At 40.3% G+C, this 25,867-nt stretch overlaps 1 long non-coding RNA gene across 3 annotated transcripts in view; it reads left to right on the forward strand.

Moving 5' to 3' along the window:
• The first annotated feature begins 10,055 nt into the window (after positions 1–10,055).
• The window catches only part of LOC129561191 (uncharacterized), a 166,196-nt gene continuing 150,384 nt past the window's right edge, over positions 10,056–25,867 (forward strand). For 2 of the 3 annotated variants that reach the window (XR_016038493.1, XR_016038494.1), the window contains exon 1: positions 24,937–25,110. This is a non-coding gene — a long non-coding RNA (uncharacterized LOC129561191). Of the gene's footprint in view, positions 10,155–24,936; positions 25,111–25,867 lie in introns of those variants that run through there. The other variant, XR_008686939.2, reaches the window with a different exon arrangement.

The following is a 25,867-nucleotide window of genomic DNA, read 5'->3' on the forward strand; positions in this document are numbered from 1 at the left end:
TTGAGGACTGGACATGGAACAACAGACTGGTTCCAAATAGGAAAAGGAATAGGTCAAGGCTGTATATTGTCACCCTACTTATTTAACTTATATGCAGAGTACATCATGAGGAATGCTGGGCTGGAAGAAGCATAAGCTGGACTCAAGATTGCCGGGAGAAATATCAATAACCTCAGATATGCAGATGACAGCACCCTTATGGCGGAAAGTGAAGAGGAACTGAAAAGCCTCTTGATGAAAGTGAAAGAGGAGAGTGAAAAGGTTGGCTTGAAGCTCAACATTCAGAAAACAAAGATCATGGCATCTGGTCCCATCATTTCATGGGAAATAGATGGAAAAACAGTGGAAACAGTGTCAGACTTTATATTTTGAGCTCCAAAATCACTGCGGATGCTGATTGCAGCCATGAAATTAAAAGACGCTTACTCCTTGGAAGGAAGGTTATGACCAACCTGGATAGTATATTAAAAAGCAGAGACATTACTTTGCCAACAAAGGTCCGTCTAGTCAAGGCTATGGTTTTTCCCGTGGTCATGTATGGTTATGAGATTTGGACTGTGAAGAAAGCTGATTGCCAAAGAATTGATGCTTTGAACTGTGGTGCTGAAGAAGACTCTTGAGAGTCCCTTGGACTGCAAGGAGATCCAACCAGTCCATTCTAAAGGAGATCAGTCCTGGGTGTTCATTGGAAGGACTGATGCTGAAGCTGAAACTCCAATACTTTGGCCACCTCATGCAACGAGTTGACTCACTGGAAAAGACTCTGATGCTGGGAGGGATTGGGGGCGGGAGGAGAAGGGGACAACAGAGAATGAGGTGGCTGGATGGCATCACCAACTCAATGGACATGAGTTTGAGTGAACTCCGGGAGTTGGTGATGGACAAGGAGGTCTGGCATGCTGTGATTCATGGGGTCGCAAAGAGTTGGGCACGACTGAGCGACTGAACTGAACTGATTGAGGAGATAGGCATTTTTGTGAATTGGTCTTTGTCACATGGAGGTTGAAGGACATCTGCAGTAGACAAAGCCCCACCACATACAGAAATCAGAGAATTTTAATCAGAGTCACCTCTAAGTTCACTTCAGTGGGTCAAGCTCTGATTAGCAGTAATAAATTCTGAAGATCGGGGCCGAGGTCTCCTGCATCCAAGGGTAATTCCACTGAGCTACTGGAGGATAAAGAAAGTAGGATGCCCGCCAGAATGTTTGTAAGGGGACTGAACTGGGGCCATTATAGTCTAGAGCACAGATGATGTTCAGCTTGGATGCAGACAATAAACAACCATAGCACAGTACAGTCTGAAGCACAATCACTGAACAGCTCTTGGGTCAAAGCTTCAAGATGATTCCATAGCACAAGTGCTGAGTGTTAAGTAGGGACAGGTTTGCAAACATCAGATATACCTGTGAAGAGAACTGACATAGTTCTTTGATTTTATGATCGCTAAACATTGCTTTAATGTATATTTTAGTAGAATTAGTTATCATATACTCTATCAGCCTTATAGCTAAATTTTATGAATGTAATTACATTTCATTTGTTTGTGTTATCACTTTTGTATCACTCCTTTTTTTTTAGCTTTCCTAGTTGCCCTTCCTTTACTCTTATTCTTAGCATTAGTGTTAATGCCACCCTTTTCTGTCAGACATCGTCTTGGCATACCTTCTGTCAGCACCCTTTCTTTTGGACATTATTTATCTTATGTTTTTCATTGACATGAAATATAAAACACATAGAGAAAAATATCACACATTTTATTTCTACCTTCAAATGCAGACGTTTAGTTGATACTCTGTTCTAGGCATGTATTTTGGTTTTTCTGCTTTTAAAGAATGACAGGCAATATTTTGCTATGCCTTAAAGTTAATACAAGACTTTCATATTCACTAGTTTGCTTTTCACAACTATCCTAAAACAAAGTGTTATGAGTTTTGTTTTTGAGAGTAGGAAACTGATGCTCTTAAAGATCATGCAACTCTGCATGAGTGGACAAAGTACAATATTGTCAAAAGAATACTCTTGGGGAAATCGATAGGCAATTCCCTCAAATAGACTAAATGAATTTCCATTATTTGAAATAACCAGAAGGAGTGTTGGAAAGCAAGTGAGTTAAGGAAAAATAACAAAAAGCAGCAGGAGCAGTTACAGTCACATCTCAGGCCACCAAGAGTTCCCTGGGCAAGTGTCTTCTGACTGCAAGACATTACAGAACCCAGCCCCCCACCAATTCCCAGTTTTTATTGGAAGTTTTTTTTTTTTTCCAGAGTTCAAGATTGCAGAGAAGAGATGAACATTTTGTGTTCATTTAGATTGTGCAAGGACAAAGACGGTAGGGCTTGGCTTGCCACATCTGGCAGGCTGAGGGCTCCTGACTTCATTAACTATGAGGCTTTCACATGTGTACAAGCACACGCATATACAAACACATGTCTACAGATATACAAATCAAGTTAGCGAAAAGAAAAATTAGACGAAGTTGGTTAGTTTTGTGTGTGTTCAGTTGCTTAGTTGAGTCCACCTCTTTGTGACCCCGTAGACTACATGTAGCCCATCAGGCTTCTCTGTCCATGAGGATTCTCCAAGCAAGAATACTGGAGTTGGTTGCTATGACCTCCTCCAGGGGATCTTCCCAACCCAGGGATCGAACCCACATGTCCTGCATTGCAGGTGGATTCTTTACCTGCTGAGCCATCATTTTAATTCATTTTAAACTTAACTAATAATTACCTTACATGTATCTAATCCTCCTGTTCTGAATAATTTATTTAAAAATATATTACTGTTACAATGAAATATACCCAAGGAAATAATCCCTAGAAAATATTGGGCAATCATGCACTTCACATATTAATGAACCTTGAATGCCACCAAGATACAAAAGAGTAAAAGGAAACCTAAGATATACTTCCACAGAAGGCAATGGCACCCCACTCCAGTACTCTTGCCTGGAAAATCCCATGGGCGGAGGAGCCTGGTGGGCTGCAGTCCATGGGGTTGCTATGAGTTGGACACAACTGAGCGACTTCACTTTCACTTTTCACTTTCATGCATTGGAGAAGGAAATGGCAACCCAATCCAGTGTTCTTGCCTGGAAAATCCCAGGGATGGGAGATCCTGGTGGGCTGCTGTCTATGGGGTCGCACAGAGTTGGACACGACTGAAGCGATGCAGCAGCAGCAGTAGGGTGTACTTCCTTGCATATGAAGAATTCCAGTGAAGAAGGTGTGTATGGAGGGCATCTGTTTAGTTAATTATAAAAACAAATTCTCAAGAAATTATCACCTCCTTAAGTTCCTTCACTTTGTAACTGTTGATTTGGGCCCTAGCTGAGCTGGTTATGAAATAACTAGCCCAGAAATAAACAGCACATGGCAGCTGCAGATTCATTGGTAAACATTGCCGCATATTTGAGATGTACTGGGGAACACAGAGCTCAGTGATTGCATCTCCAGGTGGGAAATATCTTTCGCTGTGATTTTCGTGCTGAACTGGAACGTAGTTCAGGCAGAACAGTGAACTTCACATCTAGGCACCTCCTTTGGGAAAACTCATAATCATGGTAGCTATTTTTGCTCAGCACCCATCAACGACTATGGAGTTCCATGCAGGATGATAGCACTTTTATCTCCTTAACTTAGAAAGGGTGCCATGTGAATGCCAATGGATATATGAAATCACAAAATACCCTTCAAGGGTGAGGAATTCTGAAAATGATCAATCAGGAGATACATACATCAAGACAAGATTAATAACTTCTCCTAAAGGCATGCACAGCAGTAGTAACCTATAGAAAGAAATTTTATTTGGATGAAAGATTTAAGGCTTTCATTGTGATGTTTTTTTCCCCTGAATTCAGAAAATTAAAATCTATATCGAGCTTCCAGTGTTTAGAAATCTTTAAGCCTATAGGAATCATCATTGTTTAATTCAAACACAGGAACTGTGTTATGTTTGCCATAGACTAGGTTGGATTTGCTCACAGACTTTCAGGAACAAATAGGAAAGACAATGAAACATCACTACACATCCTTCTGTATATAAGCACCTGGATTTCTCATCATTACTAGTGGGAACATAAAGTGGTCTACCACTTTGTAAAACTGGCACTTTCTAATAAAGAAACACCCTTCTTTCTTTATAAAGTGTGTTTATAAAGGTATATGACTTTGTAAAACTGGCAATTTCTAATAAAGAAAAGTAAAGTAAAGTCGCTCAGTCGTGTCCGACTCTTTGCGACCCCGTGGACAGTAGCCTACCAGGCTTCTCCGTCCATGGGATTCTCCAGGCAAGAATACTGGAGTGGGTTACCATTTCCTTTTCCAGGGGATCTTCCCAACCCAGGGATCGAACCCAGGTCTCCCATATAGAGGCAGACGCTCTAACCTCTGAGCCACCAGAAACACCCTTCTTTTTCTTTATGAAGAAAAAGACCTTCATAAACATATGAATGGTGGCTTTGTTCATAATGGCCCCCCCAGTGGAAACAACCTAAATGACCATTACTATAATAGTGAATAAACCATCTGTAGCATATATATATTTATATATAAAATGTGACTACTACTCAGCAATGAAAAGGAATAAACTACTAATAAATTATTTGGGCATAAGAATCCTGATGTAAAAAGCAAATATAAAATTCAAGAATAGGTCAGACTCATTTACGGTGATAGAAATCTGGATAGTGATTATCTGCAGATGTGGGATGTTATGGATGGTGAAGGGACTGAAGAAATTTTCCAGAGTTGTGAAATACCATTTTAATCAGTTTACATTGCAGTATAATGCACACTGAAGTTCATCAAGCTGTGCAACTAAGGTGTTTCATTGTTCAATATATAAATTATACTTTAAAGTACTATAAATACAAATTTAGAAAAACTCAAGATATTGTAAAGAAAAGAGAGATTATAATGGCAGTTTGTGCTGAATCCTTAGGGAGGAAAACCTGAAGAAGTGGTAGAGGTGTTGAGGAAACAGTTTAATCTCCCTAGTCTTTTGGTTGAGGGGAGAGAACTTGTGCATCACTGCTGGGAAGAGTGGGAGGTTGGAAATAAAGGTAGCCGAGGGTGGCAGATGGATTCAGAGCTCTAGCTTAGAGAGAATGTGAGCATAGCTATGTTTCTATACCTTAAGGGCCATATGATTTCAATACATCAGGAGAAGTACCTTTAGCAAGACAGTGTCCTCTAGAAGTAATAGAAATAGTGGACACGGAGGATGCTTGTCCTATATAAGACTGGGAAAAGTCCAAGTTATGTACAAGTCAGACTTGATTCAGAATGCATCTTTGGGGAAGGGATGTTATTTTAAAAAGGACTAAAAATTCTATATGAAAGAATAATAGATGAGTCAGAGATATTGAGTATTAAAATTACTGTGGCTTCAACTTTCTTTGAAATTGGTGAGTCTAAGGCTTTTGGGTTACATTCCAAAGAAGATGGTATGTGTGTATTTGTTTTCATGTGAGTGCTCTTGGGCCCCAAAATCAGTGCTTAATGAGTTTGATGGGTTTAAGCATCAATTTTATTGCTATAATCTGTTAGAAGTTAGAACCTGACTTTGAATTTCCAGACTTTCAAAACAGTACAGGTGAGCTTGCCAGAAATTTTGTAAAATCCTATAGCCAGCCCAGCAGTACCTGTTGAATGATTGAATCTCCATGACAGCAAATGGCTATGCTTAGTAGGAGCTGATTCTACTGAGTAGAACAGGCCGTTTCTTTTGGAAAGGCTTTCTGATGGTCTCTGAGTCACCTTCAACAGTAGGACTGAGAGATTTCTACCCACAGAGTGGCCTATAGCACCTGGCCAAGTTAAAAGTGGAAACCTTAAAAAATCCTATTTCCTCATCTATAAGAATGGTTTGTTTCCAAATAAGAAGTAACAAGTACCCATTAACTCAATCAATCTTCCCAAAGCAAAGGGGCAGGGATTTTGCCCAAATGTGGGTGTTCTCTCTGGACACTCAGGTAATAAAGCTAACCCAATACATGAATTCTTAGCTCAGCATCAATCTGCAGGCATGAGTAACAATTTCCAGGGTGTTAGATTAAATGTGTAAAATTATTTATTGCATAATAGAAGATACAGAAGTCATGGGAACACAAAGGACTATAGCAATTTTATATTTGAGAAACACCTCTAAACCCTAAGGACTTCCCTGGTGGCTCAGATGGTAAAGAACCTGCCTGCAATACAGGAGACCTGGGTTCTATCCCTGGGTCAGGAAGATCCCCTGGAGAAGAGAATGGCTACCCACTCAAGTAGTCTTTCCTGGAGAATTCCATGGACAGAGGAGCCTGGTGGGCTACAGTCCATGCGGTCACAGAAGAGTCAGACATGAATGAGCAACTTTCACTTTCTGATCCACCACCAAGACTTGTTTTACTATAAAATTTTTCTCAGCATAAAAATAAATTTCATCAAAATAACCAAAAACTTAAGACAGTATGAAGTAGTGAAAAGAACACGGACTTTGGAGTCAACAGATCTGGATCTGAATTTTGTCCTCACCAGTTACTAGTGACTCTCAATTAGCATCAGTGCAGGTTACGGTACTGTGTACTGTGGTCAGATCCCCCAGTAGCTGATGGCAGCAAACATTATTACTCACTTGTGTTGCATGTTTTATTGGGTGGCTGTGCCTCTGCTCTATGGTTTCTTTATTTCAAAACCCAAATGAAGAAGAAGCCCATATCTTGAGAGCATTGTTGGCCTCATGGGAGAGGGGAAAAAAGAGAGCCCATGATAGACAATGTGAGATTTCTACTCACTGGCTTAAACAAGGCACAGGGCCAAGCCTGACTCATTGGGGATAGGATTGTATAATAGACTCATTGGAAGTAGCAGAAAATAGTCTGAGTCTAATCTACTACAGTGATCTTAGTGAAGTTACTTCTCTAAATCTGTCTCCTCAGACTGTCAAACAAGGCTAATGATCCCTGTCTTTGCTGTAGTTCTCAGTAAACAGTTGTAAATTAAATTCTCTGAACAAATATAGCTCTTTTTTTTTCTTCTTTTGTGATGTTTGTGGATGAGCACTGATTTGCATTACTGTGAATTTCAGAGTTTAGAAATTAATTAATCTTCACAAGCTGTGATTTAGCAAGTGTTTTCTTGGCCACATCTTACCATGTGCCCTGAAAATCATTAATTTGAAAGAAATATAGACCTTGCCATTTTTCTTTAAAAGTTTATTAACATAGCATTCGGAGAAGGCAATGGCAAGCCACTCCAGTACTCTTGCCTAGAAAATCCCATGGATGGAGGAGCTTGGTAGGCTACAGTCCATGGGGTCACTAAGGGTCGGACACAACTGAGTGACTTCACTTTCACTTTTCACTTTCACACATTGGAGAAGGAAATGGCAACCCTCACCAGTGTTCTTGCCTGGAGAATCCCAGGGATGGGGGAGCCTGGTGGGCTTTCGTCTATGGGGTCACACAGAGTCGGACACGACTGAAGTGACTTAGCAGCAGCAGCAACATAGCGTTAGTTGCTCAGTCATGTCTGACTCTTTGCGACCCCAAGGACTGTAGCCCACAGGCTCCTCTGTGCATGGGATTCTCCAGGCAAGAATACTGGAGTGGGTTGCCATTTCCTTCTCCAGGGGATCTTCCCGACCCAGGGATCCAACCTGGGTCTCCCATATTGCAGGCAGATACATTACCGTTTGAGCCACCAGGGAAAACCAAAACGAGCCCATGGTATTTCCCAGGCAAGAATATTGGGGTGGGTTACCATCCCCTTCTTCAGGGGATCTTCTTGCTCAGGGATCAAACCTGAGTCTCCTGGATTGCTGGCAGATTCTTTACCATCTGAGGTACCAATATTAATAATTTGAATACAAAGTATGATAGTGTTTCAATTATGCTTTGTTTATGAGAATATGGGAAAGTAAAAGTGTTCCCATTATGCTTCATATATGAGAATATGGAAAGGAGATTAGCATTATTAGTCTCAGTTTATAGTTAAATGAATTAGTACAATAATTTTTAAAAATTCATTAATTCATTAGCAACATTTTAAGTTTTTTCTTCTGATTATTAAACAATAATATGTATACATTATAGAACACTGAAAACACAAAAAAGGATTTAGAAAGAAAGTAATCCTGCATAGTATTCCAAGAATATCCTGACTAACATTTTGTTATACTTCAACTTCAGTTCAGTTACTCAGTCGTGTCCGACTCTTTGCGACCCCATGAATCACAGCACGCCAGGCCTCCCTGTCCATCACCAACTCCCGGAGTTCACTCAAACTCATGTCCATCGAGTCGGTGATGCCATCCAGCCATCTCATTCTCTGTCGTCCCCTTCTCCTCCCGCCCCCAAACCCTCCCAGCATCAGAGTCTTTTCCAGTGAGTCAACTCGTCGCATGAGGTGGCCAAAGTATTGGAGTTTCAGCTTTAGCATAAGTCCTTCCAATGAACACCCAGGATTGATCTCCTTTAGAATGGACTGGTTGGATCTCCTTGCAGTCCAAGGGACTCTCAAGAGCCTTCTCCAGCACCACAGTTCAAAAGCATCAATTCTTCAGTGATCAGCTTTCTTCACAGTCCAACTCTCACATCCATACATGACCACGGGAAAAACCATAGCCTTGACTAGACGGACCTTTGTTGGCAAAGTAATGTCTCTGCTTTTTAATATAATGTCTAGGTTGGTCATATCTTTCCTTCCAAGGAGTAAGCGTCTTTTAATTTCATGGCTGCAATCAGCATCTGCAGTGATTTTGGAGCCCCCCAAAATAAAGTCTGACACTGTTTCCACTGTTTTCCCATCTACTTAGATAATTGTTATCTCGTTATCTCCATGTGTATTATGTCTATACCATTGCACAACCAGAATCGTAAAGCATAGGTTCCTTTTTTTAATACTTGATTTCTTACTGTGTTTTACTTTTCTGTCCATTAAAACATCATTTTCAAGGATGTTTAATATTCTTCTGTTAGATACATAGCATACATATGATGCTTCCACCATTGGATATTTCATAAATTATTCAACTTTCTTCTCGATTATTTATCGTTGTTTTTTGTTCTGTTTTGTTGTGCAGTCTGTGCAGCACTGGATTGAACACCTTTGCATATATGTTTTTGTTTGCATTTGGAATTGTTTATTAAGTCTAAGGTTCTACAAAAATAATTATGTCAGAGAATGTTTGAAGTACTTGATATGTATCACTACTTTGTTTTCCAAAAATTTTTGACAAACGTTGACTTTTTACCACATGCATAATTCTAGTGGGATGAAGTTGGCAGTAGGTAGTGATGAGGAGTTGAATTGGAAGGTGGGATCCAAACATGAACAAGACCTCAAAGCAAATCTGGCCTAGGAAAGAAAATAAGGTTATAAATAAAAATGGGGCATTGTGGAAATAATTGAGTGTGGGTTAAAACTGAGAGCAGCCAAGGTCAAGTTACTAAATGAAAACAGTAGCATTTTAAAATCCTAGCCCAAAGGAATGGTGCAAGGTTTTGTGTCCTAACAGGTTTGGAAGACAGAGAACAGACTAGTCAGTGGGACTGGTCTTGTATGGGTCTTCCCCAAGGTCACAGAGTTTGTGAAGGACCCAGGATCTGGGCCTTCTGATCCTGTGGTCAGTGTACTTTTCACCACATCACGGTGACTCTCACGACAAGGCACACATGCGTGCGTTGAAGAGTCAGATTACCACACCAGACATGGTGAAACTGAGTGATGAAATGCATGACATAGACTCATGCTTCCTGAGTCAGTGGTTCTCGATCCAGGGACCATGAGCTGGGTCAGGTAAATTTCAAAACAGTTACCGAAAATGTGCTTTTGCTTTGTTCCCATGACCTTCTGCAGTTTGGCTCATTGTTTCCTGCTAACCCCACCTCTGACCCAGGTCATCCATGAGAGGATTCTAACAGGCTGTTGCATCCTCAAAACTGCTGTTTCTCTCCATGTTCTCTTCCCCTTGCTCTCCAACAAGTCTTCTCCATGTGCTTCCTCACGTGTTGTGGGAGGCTCAGCATTTATGAGTCAGTTTTAAAAACTGAGCGTTACTCTGCACCAGCTTCTGGAGGCAGAGCTGAGAACAAGAAAGGCATGTCTGCTCCACAGAGGGTGAACTCTAATGAAGGGAGACAGACAAAAACCGAGCAATTTAATAGACACAGTAAGTTCAGATGGTAAAAATATTTTAAAGAAAGTGACAACAAAGGGGATAGAAGGGTGGGGTGAGTTAGGAGATGCATACACACGCTATTGATAATGTGTGTAGAGCAGATAGCTAATGCAAACATCCTGTATAGCACAGGGAATCTTACTTAATGCTTGGTGGAGACCTAAACAGGAAGGAAATCCAAAAAAGAGGGGATAAATGTGTACATAAGGCTGACTCACTTTGCTGTACAGCAAAAAATTAACACAACGTTGTCAAGCAATTATACTTCAATAAAAATTTTAAAATGTAGATTAAAAGAAAGAAAATAAAGTAAACCAGATAATATGATAGAGGTGAAGCTTGAACCTTATCTAGGTCCATGGACAGGAAGGTCTCTTTGAGGAGATGCCTTTTAGGTAAGACCAGGATGGCAAGAAGGAGTTATCTTGTGAAGACTGGGGAAGAGCATTCTGTACAGGAAGGATGCCAGCTGCAAAGGCTCCAAATCAGGAACAGGCTTGGCATGTTCAAGAAATAGCAAAAATGTCTGTGTGCCTATAAGGTAGCGAGTGAGGGGGAGTAAAGGAAAAGACAGTCTTAGACTTGGGCCAAACCTGTGGGGTCTGGAAACCTGCCTGTCACCCAGGATTCCTCTCTCCCTGCAGTCATCCTCCACCTCCGATTGGTTACCTCAAATTAGCCCCCTCTTTATTCCTCAGAGCTCTCCCCTTTTGCTGGCTCATATCAAGTCTCTCTAGGGTAGTCTGAATCCTTCCTGCTAACATCAGATTTCCTCACCTTAGTTCACTCCCAGGTTAACACAGGAGGGATGTTTCTAAATGCAATCCCACTGTACCACTATAGATTTCAAGTAATATGCAAGAAAGCCTCCCCAGAGCAAACAAAACCTCTCCTCTTCTGGTCCAGCCTTGTTTCTTACCATCCTCTTCTCCTGTCTTCACATTCCTTCCCTCTTTATTCCCCCTTCTCATATTCACTTTTTCTCAAGCTGTCCAGAGCTTTTCCCCGCAAACAGATCATGCTTATTTTTGCACTTGTACCAGCATCCCCCTCTGCCATGCACACGTGGTCTTTTTTCCCTCCTCTTCATGTCCCTTAGTGCCCCTGATGCCATGAGGGATGGAGCCAGCTGCCCTCCTGGGTGCCTTAGCAACTCTTGTTGCTTCTTCTACACACATAGGCTTCTTACATCTCCCTCACTAGGGTGAAAGTTCTTGCAAGTAGGGTCTGAGTCTCATTTGCTCTTCTATTCCCACAATTAGAATGAGGGCAGTGCCAGGCACAGAGGAGGTGCTCCATGAACGTAGGTTAAGAGGTCCTCATCTACTGTGGGTCCCAATAAGAGAAGTATTTGGGCAGGAGGGGCTTTGAGGAACCCTTGTGCCTTCCTCTGATGTGGAGAGCTGTGGCAACTTCATGGTCCCAGGAAATCTACTCAAAAAATGATGATAGTGTCAGTCTTGGTTTATGAGGAAGATACTAAAAATCTCCCTTGTGCTCTGTCTAGACATGCGTGCATGCTCAGTCGCTTCCGTCATGTCTGACTCTTTGCGACCGCATGGACTGTAGCCTGCCAGTCTTCTTTGTCCATGGCATTCTCCAGGCAAGAATGCTGGAGTGGGTTGCCATATCCTCCTCCAAGAGATCTTCTCCATAATAGGGGCTAAATAAATATTTCATAAATTAATGAATGAACAAGTTAATGACTTCAAAGAGAAATTCTCCATATCCAAATAACCTTCGCAGAGAATACAACCTTGATCCTCCCATGAAAAGGAGAAGTATATTTCTTCAAGGTTTTTTTCTTATAGCAACATCAGAATTTATTTTGATATTTGGATTTTTCCCATTGAACCTGAGGCATTTGCTTGAACACTTCTCAGGGCACTTCACAAATGGATATTAAGTGTATTGTGTGTGTGTGTGTTTGTGTGCCTGTTTATTTTCTTATGTTTGTGAACAGGAAACATTGTATTTACATGTCACTTAAGCTTTCTCAGAACTCCCTTCCTACAGTCCCAGGAACCTGCCTCATGCTGGAATGAACTATTTCCCTACAAACCCAGAGAACGTACTGTCATGCTGACCCTCTTGTTTGTGTGAACAAGCTATTTAAGGTAAACGTATCAGCACGGAGATGTCATTTCCTCAAGACAGGCTTTTTGTGTGGTTGATGTGCTCATATCTCAGTGGATAGATTTTTAAAAATTAAAATAATGGCTAAACAAACCAAAGAAAAATATTTTGAGAAATATTAAGATTAAAGCTGATTGATTCATAAATGTAAGAGCTCGATCAAATATAATGTATCATTATACATTATGATCTATTAAAAAATTCATCACAAAAGAGCAAATGTAATAGATATGATTGATATTGAGTTACTTACCTTCATCACATTTTTAAAAGTTCTGGAGATGAATTGAAAAAAGTCAGTGACTGAAGAAATGTGAAGGATGCTTTTATTCTTATTGTGACTTGGATGTTATTTGAAAATTGCAAAGTTATGACTAGTTCTCTGAAACTGGCAGAATAAAGAGGATGTGTCTTGTATATATTATGAAAACCACAATTCTTGTCAAATGCATAAAACACTCAAATATGCAAGTGAATGTCATGTTTCTTTTTTCTCCCATATTTTAGTGTCAAACAATATAGACTCTATTTTTTTGGGTACATGTTCCCAAACTAAGATCTCTCTTGGTGTACAAATATACAAAATTATTTTTTTAGCATTAAATAATACTGATCAAACGAAAATTGCCACATCCATGACTGGAAAGTAGGAAGAATTAAAAACAAAAGAAAATCTAAAAATACAATTTAAAGAATCCAATTCAATACCATAGGGGTGTGCCCAGGAATTAACATTTTTGATGAGCTCCCCAGGTAATGCTGGAGCATAGTCAGGTTTGGGAGGCACTGGCAAAACCTACTTCTCTCTTCCTGGAATTAGATTTAACATCTGTCAGACTACCCCTGTACTAGGTAATAGTGCTAAATGGGGTCCTTAGTCCACAGCAAGAGAGAAGGGACCAGGTACTTCTTACTTCCCTCATATAATGATAGGGACGTCTATGGTACATGGACATCGACTGGCTGCAACATCTAGTTTTCCCAGTTGGAACTGTCAGCTGACAGAGCTGTTGAGAAATATGGAGATTATTTTAGTGTAATTTGTCTTTTCACAGTTGAGGATACCTATAGATAGTGAGTTACTTGGCAAGGTCACACAGATAGTCCTGGAAAGATTTGGGAGTAGAACTCAAGTTTCCTGAGACTTCAGTGCTTTTCTCATTAGGGAAAAAAAAAAAGCTCTTTATACTGAGACTTCAACCTAATTTTCCAGCCTCTTTTCCTATCACTTTACTCTCGATGTGCTGTTAGCTTTCTTCGGACCTCAGTATTTCCTAATACAGTAGACACCAGTAGTAATGCCAGCCTAATGCCCCTTCTTCCTTCTTTTCGTAAAAGCCCTTGACTAGTCATTGTGAAAATGCTTTCTTCACTCTCTTCTGGTTTGAGTGGATTCACCCTAGCCCCTGGCCTGAGGGACGGGGTGTGAGAGAGGGCATATCACCCAAATCAGAACACTTGGAGATTGAGTGTTTGGTTCCAGGAGGGTGGGACTTATCCAGGCCAGTGAGCATCAGTCAGGGAACTTGCTGGACCCACTGAGAGAGAGCTACTCTCTCCTCTGTGGTCCTTGTGGGCAAGAGTGGAGCTACTGCTGCTGGTGGCCAGATTGGCAGTGGTTGGGGACACCCTGCCTGAGAATGAAGACAACGTGGAAGGAGAAGTCATGTGGAGAAAGTGAGACTGATCCCTGGTGGCTCAGCCAGAGTACCTGGGTCCTGTCACACCATTTCCACATCTACTCCTGGAGTTTCCACTTAGGTGTCGATAAATCGACTTACAGTGTAAGTGGATTTGATTGGGTTTCTGTTAACCTGCACGTGAGAGAATTCTGCTGATATACTGGGTTCTGTCATTTTGCAGCTACTCTACCATTTCACTGTAATGCTCGTTCTTTATTTTTCCTTTTTAAGAGCTTTTTATTAGAAAAGTCATAAAGGATTAGTTAGCCATGGCTGTCCCGTTTATCATTCACACAGACCAGTCGCCTGGTTATCAGTAGCCCTGCCCCGAGATGCACTACATTAAGCGTGAAGGAAAGCGTTTTTCGTAACTGTTTAAACACCGGTCTAGGCCTGTGAAATGTCCTCAAACAAAGATTCTCGCTTTTGTGGAATTTAACTTTTTGTGCAGGGAGTGATAATTAATGAAGAGAACATAAAAAATTAAACACGTAAATTGTCCTGTGGGTTAGAAGGTGAGAAGAGTTACATTTAAAACACCATCAACAAGAAAAAAACAGAATAGGGGGTACTAGAAATCCTGAGGGTATGAGGATTGCAATTTAAAATAAAACTCATTACAAAAGTTACAACCTAGTAAAGACAGTGGTGAGGGAGTTGGGCAGGTGGCCACCTGGGAAAAAGGGTGTTTCAGGCTTTCAAGATAATCAGGGCCAAGACAAAAGTGGAGTGTAAAACCTGTAGTCTAGGAACAGCAAGGAAGCCAGGGTAGCTGCCAGAGCTAACTATGGAAAAATAAAGTCAGAAAGATAACAGAGGTTAGTTACATTTTACTTGCAGTTTGGTCATGTATGGATGTGAGAGTTGGACTGTGAAGAAAGCTGATCGCCGAAGAATTGATGCTTTTAAACTGTGGTGTTGGAGAAGACTCTTGAGAGTCCCTTGGACTGCAAGGAGATCCAACCAGTCCATTCTAAAGGAGATCAATCCTGGGTGTTCATTGGAAGGACTGATGCTAAAGCTGAAACTCCAATACTTTGGCCACCTCACGCGACGAGTTGACTCCCTGGAAAAGACTCTGATGCTGGGAAGGATTGGGGACGGGAGGAGAAGGGGACGACAGAGAATGAGATGGCTGGATGGCATCACCGACTCGATGGACATGAATTTGAGTGAACTCCGGGAGTTGGCGATGGACAGGGAGGCCTGGTGTGCTGTGATTCATGGGGTCGCAAAGAGTCGGACATGACTGAGCGACTGAACTGAACGGAACTGAACTGATGAACACTTTGTCTTTTACTCTCTGAAATGGAGAGCAAGTGAAGTTTATTTTACTTTATTTTTAAGTTTTTATTATCCTATCCTACCCTATTCTATTTGATTCTTTTGGAGGAGTGACATGGTGTATTTTGCATTAAAAAAAATGCCTGTGGGTGTAGAGTGGAGAATAGGCTGGGGGTAAGTGTGGAAACAGGGAGACTAGCTAGGAGGCTGTGGCAGAAAACATGCACAGATGCTCAGCTCCACACTCAGTCTTCTAAACATTCCTCAGTGCCATGTGTCTGGAAGCTCACAAACTATTTTTCTCGACTCCCGTGCCAGCTGGTTTCCATGTAGGAACTGCCAATGGAAAGCTCGGTGGTAAAATGAATGTAGGAGGAAGAGAGCACCATTTATTTTTCTGCTTCTGGTTGCACCTCCAGTCGAGACGGCAGTAGGAAACGTGGGTAACTGAGCACAGAGAGGAGGGAAAGGCCATCAGCTGATAAGGAGAGGAATGCAAATGGGGATGTTTGGGGCAGTAGTGGTGGGTGAATAGGAGTTCAAGTTTGGGTGTGTGAAGTTTGAGATGCTGTCCTAGTGGAGCTGTCAGTAAGTGACTGGATAGTATGGAATTCAGGGACGAGATCTAAGCTGCAGATGTTAATTTGGAAGTTAGTGATGTTATTTAAATCTGTGAGATGATGACAGAAAAGGAAGATCACCACTGGGATCCTGAGGCTCACTAACATTCAGAGCTCAAAGAGAAAAAGAGAAAGCAGAAAAAGAGATAGGAAAAAGAGTGAGTAATGATGATGAAAGCCTCAGAACTTGTCAAATCAGCTGATGAGTCAAAAAGATGAGGACCAAGAATGGAAGCTGGATTTAGCTATGTGGGGTGATTGGTGACCCTGATAAAAGTAGTTTTTAAAGAGTGTGGGGGTGAAAATCTTGGCACTGGTTTATTCATTCACTAATTCATTCAAAAGTACTTACTGAGCATCTTCTTTGAGCCAGTCACTGAGAATTTGAGGTGGACGTGAAAGACATTGCCCTGACCTCTCCAAGTTAAGAGGATTCTACTGTAATTACAGGCTATGATATCAGGCGAGGATCAATTTCAAAACAGACCTTTACTACATGTGTGCGTGCTCAGAGGCATACACACCCTTGAAGACTGAAGAGAGCAAGAAAGACACAGGTTAAGGGAAGTTTCCTGTAAGCCCATAGGATGTATGAGAACACTCCCTGCCTCTATGGGCTAGGACTTGTTAAATGCTGTTTATCTTGTGAGTGGCTGCATCTGGCATCTTTAAAAGGGGATTATCGACTCTCTTTTTGTTTTTATTTTGGGAAGTATTTGACCGGGTGCCATAATTTGATTTTAATCTGATTTTATCTCTGTAGTGCTTAGATAGTTTAATTGCTGGTTTGATCAGGCACCTAGAATGTGAATTGTTGGAAAAACAACACGCTGCATTCTTGTAGTCAGGACTGTTTCCATGGATTCTCTTTCCTGAATACAAGCAGTTATTCATGACTCTCCAGGAACTAAAACTTGCAAAATAGTGTTTTGTTCATCTAAATATTGTTTAATAGAAATCCTGTAAAGCAATATCTGAAATCCTAATATTTTCTTAGGTAAGTTTTGGCATGAGGTCCTATGCAATAAAATAATTGAAACTGAAACAAAACTTAAATGGTAGACATCCTAATATGTGTTTCATTATAATATGGCTCTTAAATATTAATCTCCTGTAATTTTTAATAACAAAGTAATCACTAGGATATAATAAAAATATGACTATAGCTTGAAAGTTATTTCTTTGTAGATAGGAGACCTCTGTAAAGTACAGAGAAATATTATTCTTGCAAATATAAAGCACATCAGTATTTTGGGTTTTCTGTTTGACTTCTATAAACACTACTAATAACCTATAAACAAATGCTCTTGGGCCATGACAATATCAAACTGTGATAAAATGTGTATATTTTGTTCATTTAGGCAATGAGATTGATCTCTGAAGAACTTGCCTTAACAAGCATGAATATGACCCATTTTAAACTCGTCCCTGGAGTCCTAACAAGCAGCTGAATACAACATACTCTTACATTCGGAAACCTGAAACACAAATGATTTGTATCTTAAACATATTTATTTCAAGAAAGGGATTCTTTCACTGGGAATTTTTATCAGGAAGTGGGTGAATAGATAAGAGATTATGGCACTGTTGTAAAAAAAAATCAGTTGCATATTTTTAAAAAACTGTCTATAATCAAATGATTTATTCTATTTTATAACATATCTAAAGTAAACTATAAGCTCCAAGTGATAAGAACACACACATGAAAAATCAGAAAGTTCATGGCCTGGTTTTGGCTCAAAGAACTTGAAATAGCCAAACACAGCCTTATATGGCCAGAGTGTTTGCTGTGTTTTCTTGGATTTCAGTAATAAAACCCCTGGATTTAGTGGCTAGAATGAAAACTTCTTAGTCCCCCCCCCACCAATTTATCCCTTTGCTCATCCCCCTTTCTCATTTGGTAACCGTAAGTTTTTTCCTATGTCTGTGAGTCTATTTCTGTATTGTAAATAAGTTCACTTTTTGGTATCTTTTTTTTTTTTTTAGACTCCATATATAAGCACTATTATATAATATTTGTCTTTCTTGGTCTGGCTGACTCAGTATGAAAATCTCTAGGTCCATCCTTGTTGCTGAGGTAGAAGAGGGAGAAATCAAACAATTCCTAATAGAAAAGTCAATGGGACTGAAGAAAAAAACTAAGATGTTTTTCTCTAGGTCCTCTATGGTGAGAAAACTTATTTTTTGGTCTTGCTTTCATTGTGTCGACTTTCCTATTGCTTCTTTCTGTCCTCTACTCTTGAAATGAAGATGAAAAATTGTTTCCAGGAGTATTAGGCATCATTTTAGCTTATTTCCACCCTTACATGCAACTCCAATCTGGACAGTTTATTAGTTGATGAGACATAATATTGCCTCATTTGTCAAGATTAGATTTGTGGGGAAGAATTACAGAAATAGCCTCCCCTTTTACTCTTTGCATCAATGTAATTTTTTAATTCATGTTTGGCAGTGTCTTCTGCAAGTTTAGAAGTGCTCTCAGAACACTCTGGGAAATAAATGGCTCAGTGTTCACTTCCATGGGTGTTCACTCAGCTGACAAAATTGATGTAAATCAGAATCAGAAGAGGACTTTTCATTGTTTAAATTGGAGAGAGTGATGTTCATTGGTTGTGCTTACTTCTGAGGAGGCTTGGCCCAGATGGTAAAGAATGTGGGAGATCTGGGTTCGATCCCTGGGTTTGGAAGACCTCCTGGAAGAGGGCATAGCAACCCACTCCAGTATTTGTGCCTGGAGAATCCCTGTGGACAGAGGAGTCTGATGGGTTATACTCCATGGGCTTACAGAAAGTCTGATATGACTGAGTGACTAAGCATACACACACACTGTGAGAGAAGTTTCCAAATTTTATTTCTTAGAATAAAAGGTCTCCCACAGAGTGGAGTAGGAGTCAGAGAAAACCCAGAGGCTCATTCTAGCCCTTTGCTTCCTAATTATAACCAAAGGAGCTCTCCCTTCTGCTCTTTTAATAGCAATGTGTTAAATTTGCAAACAGCACTACAAAATGGATTTGCTGCTTTAAAACTTAGCTTAGCTTTTGAAGAGATAGGTCTTGTTAAATGAGCATCATAGGAGTGGGGATCTGAACCCAGATGTGCTACAATCTGTTGATGATTCCCCCAAATCCATTCTCCTTTTTTTCTTTCCAGTGATAGAACCCTGAACTCCCTCGTCTCCTCCCATTCTAAAAGACTCGTACAAGGCCACCCAACTAGAAAGCTTTATTTTCCAGCCTCCTTTGAACCAGCCCTGTGTCATACGACTAAGTCCAGAGGAGTGAGGTGTGAGCAGAAGTGATGTGTGCACATTCTTTAAAATGTGTCAATTCTTTAAAAAAGGAAGTCCATTGCCAACTATTCTCTTCCCTTTCCAAGGGGACTGTCATAGCCACCTTAGTCTCTAAAATGGAAGCTATAAGTTGATGATGTCTGTGCCACCTCAGCAGATCTTAACTGCTTCTTTTGAACTGTAGCATGAGTGAAAAATAAAATTACATGTTGTCATGTGTGTGTGTGTGTGTGTGGGTGTGCGCTCAGTCGTTCAGTTGTGTCTGACTCTTTGAGACCCCCAGGGACTGTAGCCTGCCAGGCTTCTCTGTCCATGGGGATTTTCCAGGCAAGAATACTGGAGTGGGTTGCCATGCCCTCCTCCAGGGGATCTTCCCAAGGCAGGGATCAAACCAAGGTCTCCCACATTGCAAGTGGATTCCTTACTATCTGAGCCACCAGGGAAGTCCATCTATTTTGAAGACCATCAAGTTCCTCTATTTTGAAGATTTTGCTAAGCTGGTAGTTCAGCCTTTACCCAAAGTAAAGTAACAAAGGCCATGCAAGATTCGTGAGGTCAGTTTCTTTAGAAAGGCTGACTTTAAAGAATTTAATCTTCAATGTAATTGGGTTTTATCTCATGAAATAACATGGTACAGAGGAATATCACAGCAATCAGTGCTGTACAGGCCAAAATGGACAGATTCCGGTCATTACTGTCCTTATTATTTGACACAGCACAAAAATAGGGCAGGATGAAAGGCAGAGACACATCTAAACAAACAAACATGGGCAGGAATTAAGTGGAGGCAGTATTACGACACACATGCCTAGTGGTTAGTGGGAACTGAGAGGAAAGCCTGGAATGAAGAGAAATGTACACAAACGGCATCTGGGGGAATGCTCTCATTATTTATCATTTTGTACTTTTGCTGCATCTTTCCTGTAAGAAATGTCTGAGTCTTTACACAGTAATAACAGTTATCTTACTGACACCCTGGTGCTTCATATGCTCTCCTGCTGCACAGGCATCCTCCTGTGGTCTCTTATCCAAGGGCTCCTTAGGGGTTATATTAAACTCACCCTCAGAAGTCCTGCCATGGCCCTACACTGAACACATTAAAACCAGAATTCCCTTTCTCTTCATAGAGGTTGCTTCCCCTATCTACTCTCTGTTTGTTAATGTTACTTTTTTTTTGCCATTTTTTTCTGAAGTTTTTTTGACTGCACTGGGTCTCCATTGTTTTGCTGGACTGTCTCTTGCTGCAGGGTACACAGGCTTAGTTGCTCTGGGGCATGTGGAATTTTCCAGGACCAGGGATTGAACCCATGTCTCCTGAATTGGCAGGCAGATTCTCATCCACTGCACTACCAGGAAAGTCCTGAGATCTTTTTTTTTTTTTTACTTTTCTTTCTCTTTCATCTCTCCAGCCAATGTTAACACACCCTCCTCTTCTTTCTTTAAACCGGTTTTAGATTTATCCATTGGTTTCTGTTCTCACAGCCACCTACTTGGTCCAAGACCAGAACACATCAAACCCCACAGCCCCACAACCTTCTGCTTGGTCATAACCAGATTTTGTTTGTCCTCACATATTAAGATTGGAGAAATTGCTCTAGAAGCTGCTCTTAGCATTTACTTCCTTCCTCAACAACCCGTTACAGTTGGCTCCCATTTGTCTATTGCCTATAAGCCATATTTGCCTTCTTGCCAGGCCTTCCATAAATGGTGCTAATGAAACGTGTTCTAGGGTAATCAGTAAGCACAGGTTTTGGTGTCCTCCTGACCTAGCTTCAAATTCCAATGTCACCACTTAATTACAGGCTCTGTAGTATGGCCATTTAAGCCTCAATTTATTATCTGAAAAGCTATGATAATGCCCCCTTGATTGGGCCTCTTGAGACGTCTGAAATGGAGTGATATCTGTAAGGCGTGTAGAATAGTACACGGCACACAGCGGGCGCTCAGTTCGTGTACTTACTGTTACCTTCCAGCCAGCACTCCCTCCCCTGTGTCGTCTGCATTCGATTGCTCCTCTCCTAGACCACACCATCTCCATTCCTCCCTTGGCATTTCAGTGCCCTTCACCCTTAAGCCCCAGTTGAAGTCCTACTTTCCTCTCAGATTCTTGTCTGAATTCTCACTGCTTCTGTAATTGACTGACATCTGTCATGTATTTTCTTCAGCTACAGATCAAGTGCACCCCTTGAAAGGCAGGAATCATTCTTATGCTTTGCTACTCTCTCCAGCATCTGGCTAATGTTGATCACCTATTGTTCGCTCAACACTTAGCAATGGAGATATTAAAATAGAGGGATTTACAAATATCACAAAAATAACAAACTCATTTGATGTACTAGTTTATGAAAAATTTTGGAACACATGTGCTCAAGTAGCCTTGATGTTGTTGTGCCCTCACATACCTGTTTCTTTGCACTGTCTCCCACGTGACTTGACTAAACTTGAGAATAACTCATAATATGGTGAAGCGGTAATGGGAAGCCTATTTGGTAATATGGGCCAGAGAGAAAAGATGAAACCGAAGTGTTCATGGAAAAAAGGGGCAAAGGTAAGAAGAAAAGATGTGAAACTGAGAAAGGAATGAAGGTCATGGAAAGGGCAGTAAGGTGAATATATAAGGCTATCTCAGCATCATGCTGAATCCTGGATATCAACAGTTTCATCAAATTCCATTCATAAACCTGAAAAACTGGTGTTATCCTTGTATTAACAGATCTGTTATAGGTGCACTATTACACACATATGAAAGGTGGTACAAAAGTTTGCATTATGGATGAATGTGTATTGAGCCAATACTGACTCAGACACGTGGTACTCCCAGGAGCCTTAGAAGAACTCTCAATCCCAGTCCAAGGCTTGGGATAGCCTGGGATAACCAGAGCACTGCAGATCTGTGGGCAGACTGGGTGACTTCAGAGTTTGGGGAAGTCAGCCTGACGGTATGGAGTTCCAGGTTAAACTGGGAGTGACTTATCTGAGTCTCTAGCTTCAGTACCCTCTGGGCTTTACCTTTTCACTCTGTAATCTTTGAGGCTGTGAAAAGCTCAGCTCAGTTTTGTTGCTATTTTATTTTTTCTAGATCAGCAAATGACTTCAGAGCAACAGTAGCTTTGTGTTTTGGTCTTACCTCTCTGGAATCTTGTCTTTCAGATTTTGGTCTAGTAATTCCTCAGTATCTTGTTATCTTTTTTATTATGATTATAAATATTTTGTCTGACTATTTTGCTTGTTCCTAATAGGAATGTAAGTCTGAATTACTTACACTAATTATTAGAGGAAAACTTGTCATTGAATTTTTTTCGATGTGGAAATTGATATTTAAAGAGAGATATCTATCCAGTAGAAAGAACCAGGACTTGAATCCAGTTTGGTCTCATCCTAAACTTTTTGCTCATTCTGTTCTGTCATTCAGACTAATAGATGAATGTAGTATAATTGGCTGTAATTACTGTGTTGGGTAAAAATTATAAGAATTAATTTCTTATTTGCCTTTTTAGTTGTCTGCCTTTACTTCACCTTTAACCTGGGTTCACAACACTCTCTCCTCTAATAACATTAGTTACTAAAGTGATGAAAGAAAGAAGTTTATTAAAGACTGCTGGAAGTTACTGACTCTATGCATTGTGTATTAAAGAAAACTGGATTTTTTTTTTTTTTGGTTTGTTTTAATCATGTACCCAGGAGATCAAATGATAGACTCAATCTCCATGGGATTTCGAGCACTTAACCAATGTGGTCTTGTTAATCCTCACAACACTACCTTGATGTCTCTGTTTCATAACAAGTGTAATTTTCCAGGAGAAAGTAAATGACTTGAATCTTGATTTTTTTGGATCCCCTGGCTGTTATATACATGTCTGGGCTGCCTCTCTGTATTGACAGTTTTGCCATTTATCTAGTGTGGCTTTCAAAAGTAAGACTTTATAAGGCTCAAGGTAAAAAAAGGTGTGAAGCTAAAGGAATGTATTATAGGGATAGCATTAGGATGGTGGTTATGTGTGAGAGTTGGAATGGAAATTTCTCTTCATCTGATACAACGTGAATGTAGAACTGGAGGCAGCTTACCCTACACCTGTCTTTTGATAAATATAGAAAATTGTGATTATGGATTTTTGGTTTCTATTATGTAGATAATTCCCTTAATTTTAAGCTATCACTTTTCAGTAGTAAACAAATTGCAAGCTGTGTGTGTACTGTGCTTTGAAACTGAAGAATTAGATACTTTAATATTGTTTTTCATAATTAGGCAAGAAGAATAGACACTCCCAAGATTGAAAAAGCTCACCCAATGCCAGAGTTTTTCATAGTTCTAAAAAGGGTCAATAAGAGTATCTTTTTCAAACTTAAAAATCACACAAGCTCTTGTTCAAAGCTTGCCTGCGTGGCTTGTATCTAGATACCAGAACTGGTGCACACTGGAGACAAAAGTTTACCCCTGACCACCCCACCCCCCAACACCCAAAACTTTTGACAGGAAAAGTCCCATATCCAAACCATGAAGAAGCAGGAAGCTCAGATTGCTTTTTTGCCACATCCTGGTAGTTGTAGTGTGAATCTTTTGTTAGGAAAGCTGGAAGATCACAATGGGATAACACGTAATTTCATAATGCTTACACAGCAAGAAAAAAATGGCTGTTGCACTGGTTGAGGGCCTCTCTAACAAAGACAACCTGAATTAAATATAATAAAATGATTAGGACAGCATAAAACATATGAACCAAACATTTTCTACCACCGAGTCCAACAGAGTCTTGCTCCTCCTCAGTATTTGTGAGTGTGATGGACAATATCAGAGCAAGATCTCATGATGAGATGAGGATTGAAATAGCATGTTGTGGGGATTCAAGCTTGCATTGTCTTTTTACCGGGGAATTATTCTTTCTGTTTCTGTTGTCAGGGCTTTGAAACATTTGTATTTCTCAGAGATATCATAGTTGCTATGGGACATTTCAGAGTTTAGATAATGGACACTCAAAGAAGCACACTGAGAGAAAAGATGGCTTCATGTCAAGACAAGCCTTTGGGAATGAGCTGAGACCACTGTGTGTTTGCATATTAATGAGAGGGAGCAGGTGAACACTAACAAATGGAAGCACAGAGGGTGGTTGGTGAGATGGCTAAGGGGCTTTGAAGCCCAGATGACTTGCTATTAAATACAAGCTAATGGAGCGATCCTTTAAGATTCTAGCAGGCACCAGTGATCCACAGGAACCTAGGGGCTAGAAGTATTAATTTCCTTCCTTCTTTATGGTATAATATTTTAGCTGGCATTATAAAGTAATCAATGCTGAATTATTAAATAGAAATGTCATTAATTTCAACATAAAGCACTCTAAGAGTAAGAAGTTGCTAAAGAATATTTAGATTTCAATAAGGTTCAGTGTCAGAATATCATCAAGAGTGCAGCAGTAAAGTCATTGTGAGACAAACAGCATTGGTTCAAGTCAGCCTCTCTGAGCCCTGGAACTGCGGGAAGTGACTCATGCCCTTTCTGAGACTGTTTCCTCCGTTATAAAATGGGGGTAATGTATTTTTCCCCTCATTTTTATAGTATAATCTTATGTAGGTAATTTAGTGTTGTAAGCAAGACATTCTTCAGGCCCCCTGCTTCTCTTTTTTAATGTATTGCTTTTATTTGTTTATGGCTGTGCTGGGTCTTCGTTACTGTGCACAGGCTTTCTCTAGTTGCGATGCACTGGCTTCCTGTTGCGGTGGCTTCTCTCGTTGCAGAGCACAGGCTCCAGGCGCGGGCTTCATTAGTTGTGGCATGTGGGCTCAGCAATTGTGGTGCACGAGTTTAGTTGCTTCCCGGCATGTGGGATCTTTCCAGATCAGGGGTGGAACCTGTGTCCCCTGCATTGGCAGACAGATTCTTAACCACGGGACCATCAGGGAAGTCTAGCCTCTTTCTGTTGGATTGCTGCAACATGGGAAAGGTATGACTCCAAGGATATGTGTGCAGTCAGGAGGAGCAGATGAAGCTCTATGGGGAATTTTAGTAGCACTGTAGAAATTTAACCAATTGCCCATTCTCTGCTATGAAAATGATGTGGATATATTATAGGGCAGGATTCAAAATTCACATAAAGGCTTTAAAGAAAATTGGTATTTGAGGTTGGGATAATGTAAAATTCATAATGCAAAATATCGAAGTATTCTACCTTGACATTAAGAGAGATGAGATTTTTGCTTCCAATTGTGCTTTTTAAGATCTAACATGTCTTGCTGAATTGTCATTGCTATTCTTTATGCTTGCTAATTTAGTGCTTTATAATATTGTTTATTTTTGCTCATCCTCTTCCCCTTCTCCTCCCTTTTTATAACCAAACTGTGAATTAACACTCTCCTGGCACTTATAGGAAATATATAATTAGCCATCTCATGCTATATTAGGCAACCATTGTTTTTATTATGTATTCAAGGATTTTAGATAAGTAGATAAATTAAGGAAGAAAAATTTCCTACTTTTGAAGCTACACAATTTTAATTTGCCCCTACATTCATTTTCTCAAGTTTAAATATTTTTTAGATGGAGGAGGAAAATAAAAACCAACAAATAAGTAAGCCCCTTTGACTTGAGAGGTTTTAGCACATTTGAACCTTTATGTCATTGAGTTATTTTAAAACAACTAGGAATCTTGATTTAAACTTGTATTTAAAAAGAAAGGATTGATTTTAATTGCTGGGTATAAA

Source organism: Moschus berezovskii, chromosome 10, assembly GCF_049115385.1.
Source record: "Moschus berezovskii isolate FMDL1 chromosome 10, NW_MosBer_1.0, whole genome shotgun sequence".
NCBI classification, from domain to species: Eukaryota; Metazoa; Chordata; class Mammalia; order Artiodactyla; family Moschidae; genus Moschus; species Moschus berezovskii.